The 15752-nt window shown below is 49.9% G+C and overlaps 1 non-coding gene and 1 pseudogene across 1 annotated transcript; one reads left to right on the forward strand and one right to left on the reverse strand.

The window, feature by feature from the left end:
* The first annotated feature begins 824 nt into the window (after positions 1 to 824).
* LOC127485002 (U6 spliceosomal RNA) lies at positions 825 to 929 on the forward strand. The gene has a single exon (XR_007912210.1). It is a non-coding gene; the product is annotated as a U6 spliceosomal RNA (small nuclear RNA).
* Positions 930 to 6092: 5163 nt separating this feature from the next.
* LOC100355975 (intraflagellar transport protein 20 homolog pseudogene) lies at positions 6093 to 7439 on the reverse strand (annotated as a pseudogene).
* Positions 7440 to 15752: the final 8313 nt, after the last annotated feature.

Genomic DNA, 15752 nt, shown 5'->3' on the forward strand with positions numbered 1-15752 from the left:
GCAAAAACTGTCTACAAAAGGATTTGTCTCCAGGACCAGCACTGTGGCGAAGCAGGTAAAACTGTCTCCTGTGACATTGGCATCCCATATGGGCACGTGTTCATGTCCTGGCTGCTCCACTTCTGATCCAGCTCCCTGTTAATGGCCTGGGAAAAGCAATGGAAGATGCCCCAAGTGTTTGGACCTCTGCCACCCACATGCAAGACCTGGACGAAGCTGTTGGCTGCTGGTCCAGTGCTAGCTGTTGCGGTCACCTGGGGAGTGAACCAGCAAATCAGAAAGAGTGTCTCTCTCTCTCTCTCTCTCTCTCTCTTTCCATATGTGTGTGTGTGTGTGCGTAACTCTGTCAAATAAATAATTAAATCTTTTTCACAAAACCAAATTTGGGCCAGGGCTGTGGCGTAGTGGGTAAAGCCACCACCTGTAGTGCCAGCATTCCATATGGGTGCCGGTTCGAGTCCTGGCTGCTCCACTTCTGATCCAGCTCTCTGCCATGGCCTGGGAAAGCAGTGGAGGATGGCCCAAGTGCTTGGGTCCCTATACCTGTGTGGGGGACCCAGAAGAAACTCCTGGCTCCTGGCTTTGGATCAGTGCAGCTCCGGCTGTTTTGGCCAACTGGGGAGTGAACCAGTGGATGGAAGACCTCTCTCTCTCTCTCTGCCTCTGCCTCTCTGTACCTCTGCCTTTCAAATAAATAAATAAATTTCTCTCTTTTTTTTTTTTTTTAAATAACTTTAAGAAGACATATCGGAGACCTAGACTGAGCTTCCGGCTCCTGGCTTGTGCCCAGCTCTGTGTTTCTCTCTGACTTTTAAACAAACAGCGCCTGCTTTGGCAGCTCATATACTAAAATTGGAACCATACAGAGAAGATTAGCATGGTCCCTGCATAAGGATGACATGCAAATTCGTGAAGCATTCCATAAAAAAACTAACAAATAAACAAAAAATCCACTTATAAATGGTATGAGGGCTGCATCATGGCACAGTGGGTTAAGCTACCACTTGAGGATGCCTGCATCCCGTACCAGAGTGCCTTGTTCAAGTCCAGGCCCACGTATGTGGGTTCCTGCCACTCGTGTGGAAGACCCAGATGGAGTTCCTGACTCTTGGCCCAGTCCAGCCCTGGCTTTTGTGGGCATTTGAAGAATGAAGCAGCGGATGGAAGATCTCTCTTTCTCTTCATGTTTTTCCCTCTCTCTCTCTCTCTCTCTGCCTTCCAAATAAATAAATAAAATCTTTTTAAAAAGCAGATAGACATTTGGTGTGGTAGTTTAGACACTGCCTCGGATGCTCACGTCCCATATTTCATTTCCAGCTCCACTCCTGATCCCAGATTCCTGCTAATGAGCACAGGGGTGGGCAGCAGCTGATGGCTCCAGTACTCGGACCCCATGGGGCTGGTGCTGTGGTGTAGTGGGTAAAGCCACCACCTGCAGTGCCAGCATCCCATATGGGCACCAGTTCGAGTCTTGGCTGCTCCACTTCCCATCCAGCTTTCTGCTATGGCCTCTCTGCTGTGGCCAGGAGAAGATGGACCAAGTCCTTGGACCCTTGCACCCGCATGAGAGACCTGGACAATTGGGGAGTGAACCAGCAGATGGAAGACCTCTCCCTCCCCCTCCCCCTCCCCCCTCCCCCTCCCCCTCCCCCTTCCTCAAGTAAATAAATAAATCTTAAAAAAAAAAAAAAAAAAGAGCCGGCGCCGTGGCTCAATAGGCTAATCCTCCACCTTGCGGCGCCGGCACACCGGGTTCTAGTCCCGGTTGGGGCGCCGGATTCTGTCCCGGTTGCCCCTCTTCCAGGCCAGCTCTCTGCTATGGCCAGGGAGTGCAGTGGAGGATGGCCCAGGTGCTTGGGCCCTGCACCCCATGGGAGACCAGGAAAAGCACCTGGCTCCTGGCTCCTGCCATCGGATCAGCGCGGTGCGCCGGCCACAGTGCGCCGGCCGCGGCGGCCATTGGAGGGTGAACCAACGGCAAAGGAAGACCTTTCTCTCTGTCTCTCTCTCTCACTGTCTACTCTGCCTGTCAAAAATAAAAAAAATAAAAAAAAATAAAAAAAAAAGAAGTACTCGGATCCCTGCCGCAGACATGGGAGACCCGATGGAGTTCCAGACTTCTAGCTTCTGTCTGATCCGATCCTGGCTGCTGTTGGCATTTCCGAAGTGAACAAGCCAGTAGGAGATTTGTGTCTCTCTCAGTCTCTCTGTCCCTTTCTCTCCCTCTCTCCCTCTCTCCCTCTCTCTCTCTGTCTTTGTCTTTCAAATATTAATTCATTAAAATTTAAAATAAAATAAGATTTATTTTTTTAAATAAAAAAACTTTAAGAAGAACTCTGGGAGCTGCTGGTGTAGCCGGTAAAGCCACTGCCTGCAGTACCAGCATCCCGTATGGGCACCAGTTCGAGTCCCAGCTACTCTACTTCAGATCCAGCTCTCTACTATGGCCCGGGAAAGCAGTAGAAGATGGCCCAAGTCCTTGGGCCCCGCACCCCCATGGGAGACCCGGAGGAAGCTCCTGGCTCCTGGCTTCAGATCGGCGCAGCTCTGCCTGTTGCGGCCATCTGGGGAGTGAACCAGAGGATGAAAGACCTTTCTCTGTCTCTCTCTCTCTCTCTGCCTCTTCTCTCTCTGTGTAACTCTGACTTTCAAGTAAATAAAAACAAAACAAAGACAAAAAGAACTCTGGGCTTGAAACATCAGCCAAATGCAAGACAGGCAAATTTAGCAAAAACAAGTTGATGGAGGTCCTAGGAACACAAGGAAGCAGATTCCGAACTAGGCAATGCAAATGTGTCCCAAAGCCCAGGGGAGACAACCAGGGGCCTTTTTATTTTAGCTTCACCTGGAGCTGTTCTACTGACTACAGCAGGAAGTGTTTGTGAAAGCCCGCATTCCCCCTCGGCTAGCCAGAGGCAAGCAAGGGTTGTGTGATTGTTTGTGATAACTCTGGCTAAGAAGCTAAATTTGAACTGGTTTGTTGGGCTTCTAGAGGGGAAATTGCTTCATTTAAAAAAAACAAGATTTATTTATTTGAGAAAGAGAGAGAGAGAGATCAGAGATCTTCCATCCACTGGTCCACTCGCTTAATGGCCACGATGGCCGGAGCTGGGCCAGGCCAAAGCAGGAGCCAAGAGCTTCTTCTGGATCTCCCATGTGGGTGCAGGGGCCCATGTACTTGGGCCATCCTCTGCTGTTTTCCCAGGAGCATTAACAGGGAGCTGGATCAGAATTGGAGCAGCCAGGACTTAAACCAGCGCCCAGTATGGGATGCAGGCATCACAGGTAGCGGCTTTATTGTTGCCTGCTCCCGAAATCGTGTCATTGGTGACATCTGCTAAACTCAGAGACAAGTTTGCGGCCACCATTTCCAACTGTGTGACAGGCACTATGGGAACTGCAGCCCACACAAAGAGAGAATTAGCTGTCCCTACTGGAGTGTTTCCGAGGTACCCATGCTTGCCTCATTTGGGGAGATTTCTGGATGTCCTTAGGGAAACACAGCCCACAGCAGAGTGAGGGTTTGAAATCTCTGAATGTCTCTAACAATTGCTGGGAATACACAATAGTTAGCCTGAGGTCTACCTATCCTAGTTGGGCACAAAGCATGCTAGGAAACCTCTATCACTCATCACCCCAGGACAAAGCTCATCTGTTTCTTTCATGGGGAGCAGATGTCTTAAGTGGTGACCAACAGGAGCAGCAAGCAAAATGGGCTGGTGCATTGGTTGAGGTGTATGCTAATGAGCTATGTTACATGAACCAATCAGGGAACTGACATTTGTACAGCAGTTCGCAGAAGGCCCAATCGGGTCTCTTCAGCAGATGCAACAAGTTGGAAGAAGGCATTGTTTAAGTTCCTCCTGTCTCCTCCTCCCTTGGGGCTCCCGGAGGCAGACGTCATGTATGTTTCTCCCCTTCATGGAGTCCTTGGAGTCCCTATGAAACAGATAGCTGAGTTGATTCCATATCTTGATGTTGTGAATAGTGCTGCACTAAACACGAAAGTGCAGATGCTTCTTGGACAGACTGATTCTAATTCCTTTGGACATCTGTCTAGTAGTGGAATTGCTGGCTCATAGCATAGTTCTATTTCTAGCTTTTTGATAGCCTCCATAGTGTTCACCATAGTGGCTGGACTGATTCATAACCGCCATCTCCAACAGTCTATGAGAGTTCCCCTGTCTCCACATCCTCACCAGTATTAGCCTGAAACTATGACAATACTAGAAGAAAACGTGGGAAACACTTCAGGACACTGATCTAGGAGGAAGATTTTTTTATAGGGGCCAGCACAGTACAGAGCCTGTGACACTGGCATCCCATATCAGAGCACCAGTTTGACTCCTGGCTGTTCCACTTCAGATCCAACTCCCTACTAATGCACCTGGGAAGGCAGCAGATGGCATTCTAAGTACTTGGGTCACTGCCATGCACATAGGGGACCCGGATGGAGTTCCACCTGGCCCAGCTCTGGCCATTGCAGCCAGTTAGGGCATGAACCAGCAGATGGAAGACCCATCTGTCTTTGTAACTGCCTTCCAAGTAAATAAATAAATCTAAAAAAAAACAGGCCAGCGCTCACTTGGCTAATCCTCCGCCTGCAGTGCCAGCACTCTGGGTTCTAGTCCCGGTCGGGGTGCCAGATTCTGTCCCAGTTGTTCCTCTTCCAGTCCATCTCTCTGCTGTGGCCTGGGAAGGCAGTGGAGGATGGCCCAAGTGCTTGGGCCCTGCACCCGCATGGGAGACCAGGAGAAGCGCCTGGCTCCTGGCTTCAGATCGGCGCAGCCTGCAGGCCGTGGCAGCCATTTTAGGGGTGAACCAATGGAAAGGAAGACCTTTCTCTCTGCCTCTCTCTCTCTCTCTGTCTAAATCTGCCTGTCCAAAAAAAAAAAAAAAAGTTTTTTTTTAATAGAATCCTAAGAGAACAGACAACAAAAGCAAAAACTGAGGGCCATTAACTGTGGATGTAGTAGGTTAAGCCAGCATCCCAAAGGGGCACTGGTTGAAGCCTCAGCTGTTTCACTTCCCATCCAGCTCCCTGTTAAATGAGCCTGGGAAAAAGTGGAAGGCGGCCCAAGTGCTTGATTCCCTGTCACCCATGTGGCAGACCTACATGGAGCTCTGTGCTCTTGGCTTCAGCCTGGACCAGATCTGGCTGCTGTGATCATTTGGGGAGTGTACCAGCAGATGAAAGATCTCTCTCTGTGTGTGCTCTGCCTTTTTAAATATTTATTTATTTATTTGAGAGTCAGAGTTACACAGAGAGAAGGAGAGGCAGAGAGAGAGAGAGAGAGACTTCCATCCGCTGCTTTACTCCCCAATTGGCCACAGTGGCCAGAGCTGCGCCGATCCGAAGCCAGGAGCCAGGAGCTTCTTCCAGGTCTCCCACGTGGGTGCAGGGGCCCAAGGACTTGGGCCATCTTCTACTGCTTTTCCAGGCCACAGCAGAGAGCTGGATTGGAAGTGGAGCAGTGTCCATATGGGATGCCAGCACTGTACACAGCAGCTTTACCCACTATGCCAAAGCGCCGGCCCCCACTTTGCCTTTCAAATAAATCTTGTTTAACCATTTGAAAGTAATTCATTGCTTTTCTTACCAAATCTCTATGAATTTAAAAACCAGCTCCCTACATGCCGCCTTCCAGGGCCACTGTCTCCTGGGACCTAGTCCACTGATTGAAATGGTATAAAGGTGGCCGGCGCCGCGGCTCACTAGGCTAATCCTCCGCCTTGCGGCGCCGGCACCCCAGGTTCTAGTCCCGGTTGGGGCGCCGGATTCTGTCCCGGTCGCCCCTCTTCCAGGCCAGCTCTCTGCTGTGGCCAGGGAGTGCAGTGGAGGATGGCCCAGGTGCTTGGGCCCTGCACCCCATGGGAGACCAGGAAAAGCACCTGGCTCCTGGCTCCTGCCATCGGATCAGCGCGGTGCGCCAGCCATAGTGCACCGGCTGCGGCGGCCATTGGAGGGTGAACCAACGGCAAAGGAAGACCTTTCTCTCTGTCTCTCTCTCTCACTGTCCACTCTGCCTGTCAAAAATAAATAAATAAATAAATGGTATAAAGGTGTTTTGGGTTTGTTTCTTGCCTTCCTCCTATAAAAGTGAAATTTTCAGTTCATTTCTGAACAATAAGCTGATCAACAGACTCACTCTGCTCTGCTTCTGCTTTACCCAAAGCTTCGCATTCAACTCGATACCTTTCCAGCTGTATTTCCTCCGCTATGAGGGCCTGCAGTTGCTGCTGTTGTGCTCCTCATTGCTTTGCTATAGATTTGAGCAAGCGCCCAGCACCGAAGGCCTTCAGCGTCTCATTTTCTTCTTCTTTTGCCAGTTGGTCAACGGAACTGGCCGATCTTGTCCACAAAGTCTTTGCCCTCTTCCTTGAGCTCTAGGGTCTGCTGCGTGACCTCTGGGGCCCAACACTCGCAGCCTGTTCAGCTCATCAAAGTGCAGCCCTGCTTCCCCCAGGACATCCTTGGCCACAGTTGCCCACCTGGAGTGGTGATGCACTGCTGCCCGGGTGACGCTGACAGGCAGCTCCTCTCTCGAATGGGCAGCAGCCAGGGCCTGGTCGGCTCACCTCAGTTGCTGCCATGGCTACAAAACTCTATTTTTTAAAAAACAAAAATATCAGGGCTGGCGCTGTGGCGTAGTGGGTAAAGCTGCCACCTGCAGTGCCGGCATCCCATATGGGTGCTGGTTTGAGTCCCGGCTGCTCCACTTCTGGTCCAGTTCACTGCTATGGCCTGGGAAAGCAGTAGAAGATGGCCCCAGTCCTTGGGCCCCTGCACCCATGTAGGGGACCTGGAAGAAGCTTCTGGATCCTGGCTTTAGATAGGCCCAGCTCTGGCCATTGCAGCCAATTGGAGAGTGAGTGAACCAGCAGATGGAAGACCTCTCTCTCTCTCTCTCTCTCTCTCTCTGCCTCTGTGTAACTCTGACTTTCAAAAAATACATAAACCTTAAATAAATGCAGAATGCCTAAGAAACTCAACCAACTTAGCAACAAAAAAAATTGATTTAAAAACAGGCAAATGGGACTGGGACTGGTGTTGTGGCGCAGTGGATCAAGCACCGATTCCAGTCCCAGCTGCTCTGCTTCCCATCCAGCAGCCTACTAATGCACCTGGAAAAGCAGTGGATGAAGCACTTGGGCCCCTGCCACCCATGTGGGAGAGCTGAATGGAGTTCCAGGCTCCTGGCTTCGGCCTGTTCAGCCTGGCCCAGACCTGGATATCAACAGCCATTTGAAAAGTGAGCCAGCAGATCCATGATTCTCTCTCTCTTTCTCTTCCTCTCCCTCCCACTTCTCTGTCACTCTGCATTTCAAATACAGACATATATACATAAATCTTTTTAAAAATGGGCAAATGATTTGAACAGACATTTCTCAAAACAAGATATTCAAATGGCTAACAACTACCTGAAAATACTCAACATTATTGACCACCATGGAAATGCAAATCAAAACTACAGTTAACATATCAACTCATCCAGTTAGAATGGTTGGTTTTTTAAAGATTTATTTTATTTATTTTAAAGGCACAGTGAAAGAGAGAGAGAGAGAGAGAGAGAGAGAGAGAGAGAGAGAGAAATCTCCCATCCACTGGCTCATTCCCTAAATGGCTACAACAGTTAGAACTGGGCCAATCTAAAGCCAGGATCCAGGATCTCCCACATGGAGTCTCCTCTGGGTCTCCCACATGGGTGCAGGGGCCCAAGCACTTGGGCCATCTTCTACTGCTTTCCCAAGCCACAGCAGAGAGCTGGATCAGAAGTGGAGCAGCCAGGGCTGGAACCAGCACCCATAAGGGATGCCGGCAGTGCAGGCGGCAGTTTAAGCTGCTATATGCCACTGTACCAGCTCCTAGAATGGCTGTTATTAGAAAAACACAAAACCATTCCCACTCCAGCTTTCTTTGAGTTACCGTCATTCAGCAGAATCTCTGCAATGGTGAAGGCCAGAATAGCTTCCAATCATGTCCCAATGCCTGACTTTGTCTAACTGTAACATACTCCTTTTTTTAAAAAAATTTATTATATATATATTATATATATTTCATTTTATTTGAGAGAGAGAGAGAGAGAATATCTTCCATTTATCTGCTGGTTCACTACCCAAATGGCTACAGCAACCAGGATGGACTGTGCTGAAGCCAGGAGCTTCTTCCGGGTCTCCCACGTGGGTGCAGGGGCCCAAGCACTTGGGCCATCTTCCACTGCTTTTCCAGGTGCATCAGCTGGAAGCTGGATCAGAAGTGGAGCACTCAAGACTTGAACTGGTGCCCGTGTCGGATGCTGGCACTGTAGACAGTGGCTTAACCTGCTGTGTCACAGGGTTGGATCTCCAAAGCTGTCTTCTTTTTTTTTTTTTTTTTTTTTTTTTTTTTTTTTTTTGACAGGCAGAGTGGACAGTGAGAGAGAGAGACAGAGAGAGAAAGGTCTTCCTTTGCCGTTGGTTCACCCTCCAATGGCCGCCGCTGCAGCCGGCGCACCGCGCTGATCCTGGCAGGAGCCAGGAGCCAGGTGCTTTTTCCTGGTCTCCCATGGGGTGCAGGGCCCAAGCACCTGGGCCATCCTCCACTGCACTCCCTGGCCATAGCAGAGAGCTGGCCTGGAAGAGGGGCAACCGGGACAGAATCCGGCGCCCCAACCGGGACTAGAACCCGGTGTGCCGGCGCCGCAAGGTGGAGGATTAGCCTATTGAGCCACGGCGCCGGCTCTGTCTTCTTTTTTTTTCTTTTTTTTCTTTTTTTTTTTTTTTGGACAGGCAGAGTGGACAGTGAGAGAGAAAGACAGAGAGAAAGGTCTTCCTTTTTCCATTGGTTCACCCCTCAATGGCCGCTGCGGCCGGCACACCGCGCTGATCCGATGGCAGGAGCCAGATGCTTCTCCTGGTCTCCCATGGGGTGCAGGGCCCAAGCACTTGGGCCATCCTCCACTGCACTCCCTGGCCACAGCAGAGAGCTGGCCTGGAAGAGGGGCAACTGGGACAGAATCCGGCGCCCCGACCGGGACTAGAACCTGGTGTGCCGGCGCCGCAAGGCGGAGGATTAGCCTAGTGAGCCGCAGCGCTGGCCCAAAGCTGTCTTAATCACTGCCCCAAATGCCCATCCCAGACTCCATTTTTTGTTGTTTGCTGACAGCTTTGAGGCTTCACCTCTCCCATGTACCCCCTGGGTATGTTGATGAGAAAGCCTTGGTGCTCCCTGGTTTGACACTGGCAAAATGTTCAGAGCACCCAAGCTCCAGTCTGACTGTGGGACCCCCCACTCCAGCCCGACCCCCATCCACAATAATTCTTTCCCTGGCCTCTCCAGACCTTTCCAGATCAGCTTGGGAGCCAGCCATGCTCTCTGCAGAACGTCTCACAATGTAATAAACTTGTTCCTTCTTGGTATGTGTGTAGCATCATCAGACATGAGATCCAAACCAGATTTGGTGTTTGTATGTGTGTGTGTGTGGGGGGTCTATCCTACCTTTGCAAGCTAACCACAACACTGACCTTGACCAAAAGGGATGAGAAAGAGAAACGAAGTCCCTGACATTCAGGAGCTGAGCTGGCCTGATTCATCATCACATGATCCTGTGTGTTGTGAGGAGCTGGCTTAACACACTTGGTCGTTATGGTCTCCTGTTATGCTCCTGAACGTGAACTATCCCATACAACATCAACATCAGACAAAACTGTTCTGTGACTGGGATAGATCAAGATAAAAACAGGGGCTGGCACTATGGCATTGCTGGTAAAGCTGCTGCCTGCAGCGCCAACATCCCATATGGACACTGGTTCGAATCCTGGTTGCTCCACTTCCGATCCAGCTCTCTGCTGTGGCCTGGGAAAGCAGTGGAAAATGGCCCAAGTGCTTGGGCCCCTGTGCCCATGTGGGAGACCTGGAAGAAGCACCTGGCTTCAGATCAGCATAGCTTCAGTCGTTGCAGCCAATTGGGGAGTGAACCAGTGAATGGAAGACCTTTCTGTGGGGAGCAACCCGGACTAGACTGAGTTACTGGAATTAAGACTTATTCTATGCATCTGCTCTCCCACAATATGGCGCTGGGAGAGAAGTAAACAGCTTCCGCACAGCTGCCTCCAGTTCAACCAATAAACTGTAGGACTTGCTCCTGATTGGAGGAGAGCAGCGTACTCGGCGTGTGGGCAGCCGAGTTGGGATTGGCGGAGGAGGACTATAAAGGAGGAGAGAGACGGCATTCACGAGGAACACCTAAGGGGAACATCTAGCTGGAGGAACACCTGTGCAGCCCCCGAGAGAGCCGGCCGGCGGTGTGCCGCTCCCCTGCGGAAGTGGGGAATGTGGCCAGGGGGAACTGCCCTTCCACGGAGGTGGAAGGGATAGTAGCCAACCCGGGAAGAACCAGCAGCAAACCCGGGGAGGGCCGAGCAGACGAAAGAACAGCGCAGGGTCCTGTGTCGTTCCTCCACGAAGAGGGGGAGCGACACTTTCTCTCTCTCTCTCTCTCTCTCTCTCTGTAACTCTTTCAAATAAATAAATAAATCTTTTTTAAAAAGTTATATATTTATTTCTTTATTTGAGAAAGAGAGAGAGAGAGAGATCCCATGCACTAGCTCTGCTTCCACACAGGAGCCAGGAATGCCATCAAGGTCTTACAGGCAGGTGGCAGAAATGCAACTACTTGAGCCATCACCTCTGCCTCTCAGGGCCTGCATTCAGCAGGGAGCTGGAGTCAGGAGCCAGAGCTGACCCAGATGTTCGGATTTTGGCACGCAAGGTTTTAACTATTAGGTCAACTCCCCCCAATTCCCACCTGCCGCACTGCTTGACAGCCTTTTAAAGTGAGATGGCCCGTGGTTCCCCATGGTGCATATTTTCTCTCACTGCAATGAGCTAATACATCCACTCTGTTAAGTTGCTGGTCTGGGAGGGAGGGAGTGTATGGTGGGAAGTATCACTATGCTCTTAAAACTGCATATATGAAGTACAAAAAAAAAGGCTATTGCAAAAATTAAAGGATAAAAAGAAAGGAAATAAGGAGGGGGGTTTGGGGAAGGGAGCACATGAGGCAAGTATGGCTACCTTTTTTTTTTTTTTTTTTTTTTGACAGGCAAAGTTGAGAGACAGAGAGAAAGGTCTTCCTTCCATTGGTTCACCCCCCAAATGGCCGCTATGGCTGGCGTGCTGCGCTGATCCGAAGCCAGGAGCCAGGCGCCCCCTCCTGGTCTCCCATGCGGGTGCAGGGCCCAAGCACTTGGGCCATCCTCCACTGCATTCCCTGGCCACAGCAGAGCGCTGGACTGGAAGAGGAACAACCGGGACAGAACCAGCGCCCCAACCCAGAAAAGAACCCAGGGTGCCGGCGCCACAGTCGGAGGATTAGCCTAGTGAGCCGCGGCGCCAGCCAAGTATGGCTATCTTAGAATTGTATCTATGAGGGGTCGGCACTGTGGCGCAGCAGGTTAACACCCTGGCCTGAAGCACTGGCATCCCATATGGGCACCGATTCTAGTCTGGGCTGCTCCTCTTCCGATCCAGCTCTCTGCTATGGCCTGGGATAGCAGTGGAAAATGGTCCAAGTGCTTGGGCCCCTGCACCCACGTGGGAGACCAGAACAAGCTCCTGGCTTCAGATCAGCATAGCTCTGGCCGTTGCGGCTATCTGGAGAGTGAACCTTGGTAGACCTCTCTCTCTCTCTCTCTCTCTCTCTCTCTCTCTCTCTCTCTCTTTCGCCCTCTCCTCTCTCTGTGTAACTCTGACTTTCAAATAAATAAATAAATCTTAAAAAATATTGTATCTATGAAAAACATGAAAGCTCTTTTCTTTATATTATTTTAAAAAAATTTAAAGATTACTGGTCTGTTCCCCTGTGGTCTTTGGCTGGAGGGCAGCTGGCCATCCACATCCACAAGTTCGTTAAACATCTACAGATCCAACCAACCATGGGTCAAAGGTACCCCCCAAAATGCTCTGTACTGAACAAGCACAGATTCTTTTTTTTTTTTTTTTTTTTTTGACAGGCAGAGTGGACAGTGAGAGAGAGAGACAGAAAGGTCTTCCTTTTGCCGTTGGTTCACCCTCCAATGGCCGCTGTGGCTGGCGTGCTGCGGCCAGCACACCGCGCTGATCCGATGGCAGGAGCCAGGTACTTATCCTGGTCTCCCATGGGGTACAGGGCCCAAGCACTTGGGCCATCCTCCACTGCACTCCCGGGCCACAGCAGAGAGCTGGCCTGGAAGAGGGGCAACCGGGACAGAATCCGGCGCCCCGACCGGGACTAGAACCTGGGGTGCCGGCGCCGCAAGGCGGAGGATTAGCCTAGTGAGCCGCGGTGCCGGCCAAGCACAGATTCTTCAAATTGATTAATTCATTTATTTGAAAGGCACAGTTACACAGATACACACACCAGAGAGAGAGAGATAAAGAGAGAGAGAGAGAGAGTTCGATCTTCTATCACTACCCAAATGATTGCAATGGCCAGGACTGGGCCAGATCAAAGCCAGGAGCCAGCAGCTTCATCTGGGTTCCCCACATGGGGCCCAAGGACGTGGCCCATCTTCCGTTGCTTTCTCAGGTGCATTAGCAGGGAGTTGGACTGAAAGTGGAGCCAGGACTTGAACCGGCACCACAGTATGGGAGGCTAGTGTCACAGGCTGCAGCTTAACTCTCTGTGCCACAATGCTGGCCCCAGATTTGCTTTTTCTTATCATTATTCCCTAAACAATATGGCATAACAGCTATTCACAGAGCATTTCTAGGACAGTGTGTAAGTGTTATGCAAGCACCATGCCATTTTTAAAAGATTTATTTATTTATTTGAAACTCAGAATTACACAGAGAGAGAAGGAGAGGCAGAGAGAGAGAGAGAGAGGTCTTCCATCTGCTGGTTCACTCCCCAACTGGCCTCAATGGCTGGAGCTACACCGATGCGAAGCCAGGAGCTTTTCCTGGGTCTCCCACATCGGTGCAGAGGCCCAAGGATTTGAGCCATCTTCTGCTGCTTTCCCAGGCCATAGCAGAGAGCTGGATCGGAAGTGGAGCAGCCGGGACTTGAACCTGCACCCATATGAGATGCCGGCACTGCAGGCGACGGCTTCACCCGCTACGCCACAGCCACAGCACCGGCCCCAAACACCATGCCATTTTATCACAGGGACTGGAGCATCTCTGGTTCTCCTATCAAACCCAGGTACTCCGAGGTCGGCTGTGGGGATCTTAACTGCTAGGGTAGATGCCTGCCCTGAGTTATCTTTTAATTCTGCTTTTCTGTGAACTTTCTGAAGTATCCTCACTAATGTAAATAAAACACAAGTTCCATGGGCCAGAAGAACATACCACTTATTACTCACAGCAAAATCAGCCAGGACGATATGATGCAAGGATTCCTCACGCCCCATTTCGCACTAGGCCAGATGGTTCCTGTGCATCTTGTAGGTTGCGGCAGCAGTGAGGAGCCTGAAATTAGGAGACTCTAAACTTTTTGTTTTTTAATATTTATTTACTTTGAAAGGAAGAGTTACAGAGAGAGGGAGAAGCATTGCTGCATCACTCTCCAAATGGCTACATTGGCCAGGGCTAGGCCAGGCAGAAGCCAGGAGCCTTGAACTTCATCCAGGTCTCCCCCGTGGGCACAGGGACCTAAGTACTTGGGCCACCTTCTGCTGCACTCCAAGACGCATTAGCAGGGAGCAGGATGGGAAGTGCAGCAGCTGAGACTCAGAAGATTTACTTTTTTATTTGAAAGGCAGAGTTTCAGAGGCAGAGGCAGAGAGAGAGAGAGGGAAGTCTTTCTTTCCATTGGTTCACTCCCCAATGGCTGCAATGGTCAGAGCTGGGCTGATCCGAAGCCAGGAGCCTGGAGCTCCTTCTAGGTTTCCCATGCAAGTGCAGGGACCCAAGGACTTGGGCCATCTTCTACTGCTTTCCCAGACCACAGCAGAGAGCTGGATGGGAAGTGGAGCAGCCTGGACTGGAACTTGCACCCATATGGGATGCTGGCACTGCAGGCTGGGGCTTTACCCACTATGCCACAGTGTCGGCCCCAAGACTAAACTTTTATAAGGCTGCTGGCACATCTGCCTCTCATCTTCTCTGTGGAGAGAGATTACCCTGGAATGAGAGCAATCTCCTGGTTGGGTGTTGGGGGGACATTTCTGAGTTTAAACCCTACTGGAGGTATACAGTATCTCTGACTACCAAGGCTGCCTCTCTGTTCCAGCATGCTCTTTGCTAAAAGGCGTGGACCACACAGGAACTTGAGCAATCTAAGGAGCCCTAGCTCCGAACACTTTGCTCTTTCGTTTTCCATTATTTGAATGCACTAGCGTTAGTTTCTCCATCCTTTGATGGATGTGCATTCAAGTACTTTTTGTTTGGAGCTCGTATGAGTCAAACTGCTATAAACACTCCTTTCTGTCTTTGGCGAACATTGGCACACATGTCCATGTGGTATCTACCTGGAAGTAGTGCCATGGTGAAGGGTGTGTAGATGGGCAGCTCTAAGAGGTATTGCCCACTCGTTCTCCAAAGCAATTGTATCTATTAAGTTCCCATCAGCTGTGAATGAGACTCCCCATGTCCAGGGGTTTGTACTAACACTCGGTATCATAAAATTTAAAAATTTTTTGTCCATCAAATTGAATGAACCACAGTTCCCTGTTTACTGTGCACATATTTTCATATGCATATTGCCCTTTTGGATTTCTTTGTTTTTTTTTTTTTTTTTTTTGCATAGTGATAGAAACAAGTTTTTTTGTTTTGTGTTGTTTTACTTTTGAAAATTTATTTGAAAGGCAAAGAGAGAGCGAGAGCGAGCGAGCGAGAGAACTCCCATCTGCTAGTTTTCTCCCCACTGCCAGCAATGGCCAGGTTTTTGGGTGGGAAGAACCCGATTACTTGGGCCATCACAGATGCCTCGTAGAGTCTGCATTAGCAGGAAGCTGGAGTCAGGAGCCAGAGACAGGTATTGAACTCAGGCATTCAAATATGGGATGCAGGTGTCTTAACTGGTGTCTTAGACACTAAACCAAATATCCACCCCTATTATTTCTATTTATTCATTTATTTATAGAGGAATAGAGATAAAGAGAGATTCCCCCACCTGCTGGTTCACTCTGAAAATGTCCATGATGGCTGGGGCTGGGCTGTCCTGAAGCAGGGAGCTAGGAACTCAATCCAGGCCTCCCACATGGGTGGGTGGGATCCAATTACTTGAGCCATCACCACTGTCTTCCAGGGTCTGCATTAGCAAGAAAAGTTTCCTCTTTTGTGTAATACTTTCCCATATCCTTTGTCTTATTTTCAATTGGGTACCTTGTCTTTTTCTTATTGTTTCTTAGGAGCCCTTTATATATTGTGGCTATTGACCTTGAGTCAATTATACATGCCTTGAATTTGAGTATGTCTTTTTGGGTCAATGTATCTGCATGTTTATCTGGCCTCACAAAAATCATCAAACTCTTGCTATGGCCGAGGAAAGCAAGGGAATATTTTCTATGGCTCTAGGGATACAGATTTAACCAACAAAAAGCATTAAACCAGGAGGTACCCCCATAGCCAGGTTGAGGGATAAAGTAAGAGTACCATGCACAGTTAACACCTGAGGACCACACAGCACCTGCTGTATTTCAAGATGCCTCTGTGAACAAAATGGCCTCCAAGGAATCTCTCTCCACACAACCTCTTCAAGCATAGGAATCAGACTTCAGCCTCAGGGAAATGAAACGTGTGCAGAAAAGTCCATGCAAACTGAAATTACTGAGGCAATAGGGTTAAGTGG

This window comes from Oryctolagus cuniculus, chromosome X, assembly GCF_964237555.1.
Source record: "Oryctolagus cuniculus chromosome X, mOryCun1.1, whole genome shotgun sequence".
NCBI lineage: Eukaryota > Metazoa > Chordata > Mammalia > Lagomorpha > Leporidae > Oryctolagus > Oryctolagus cuniculus.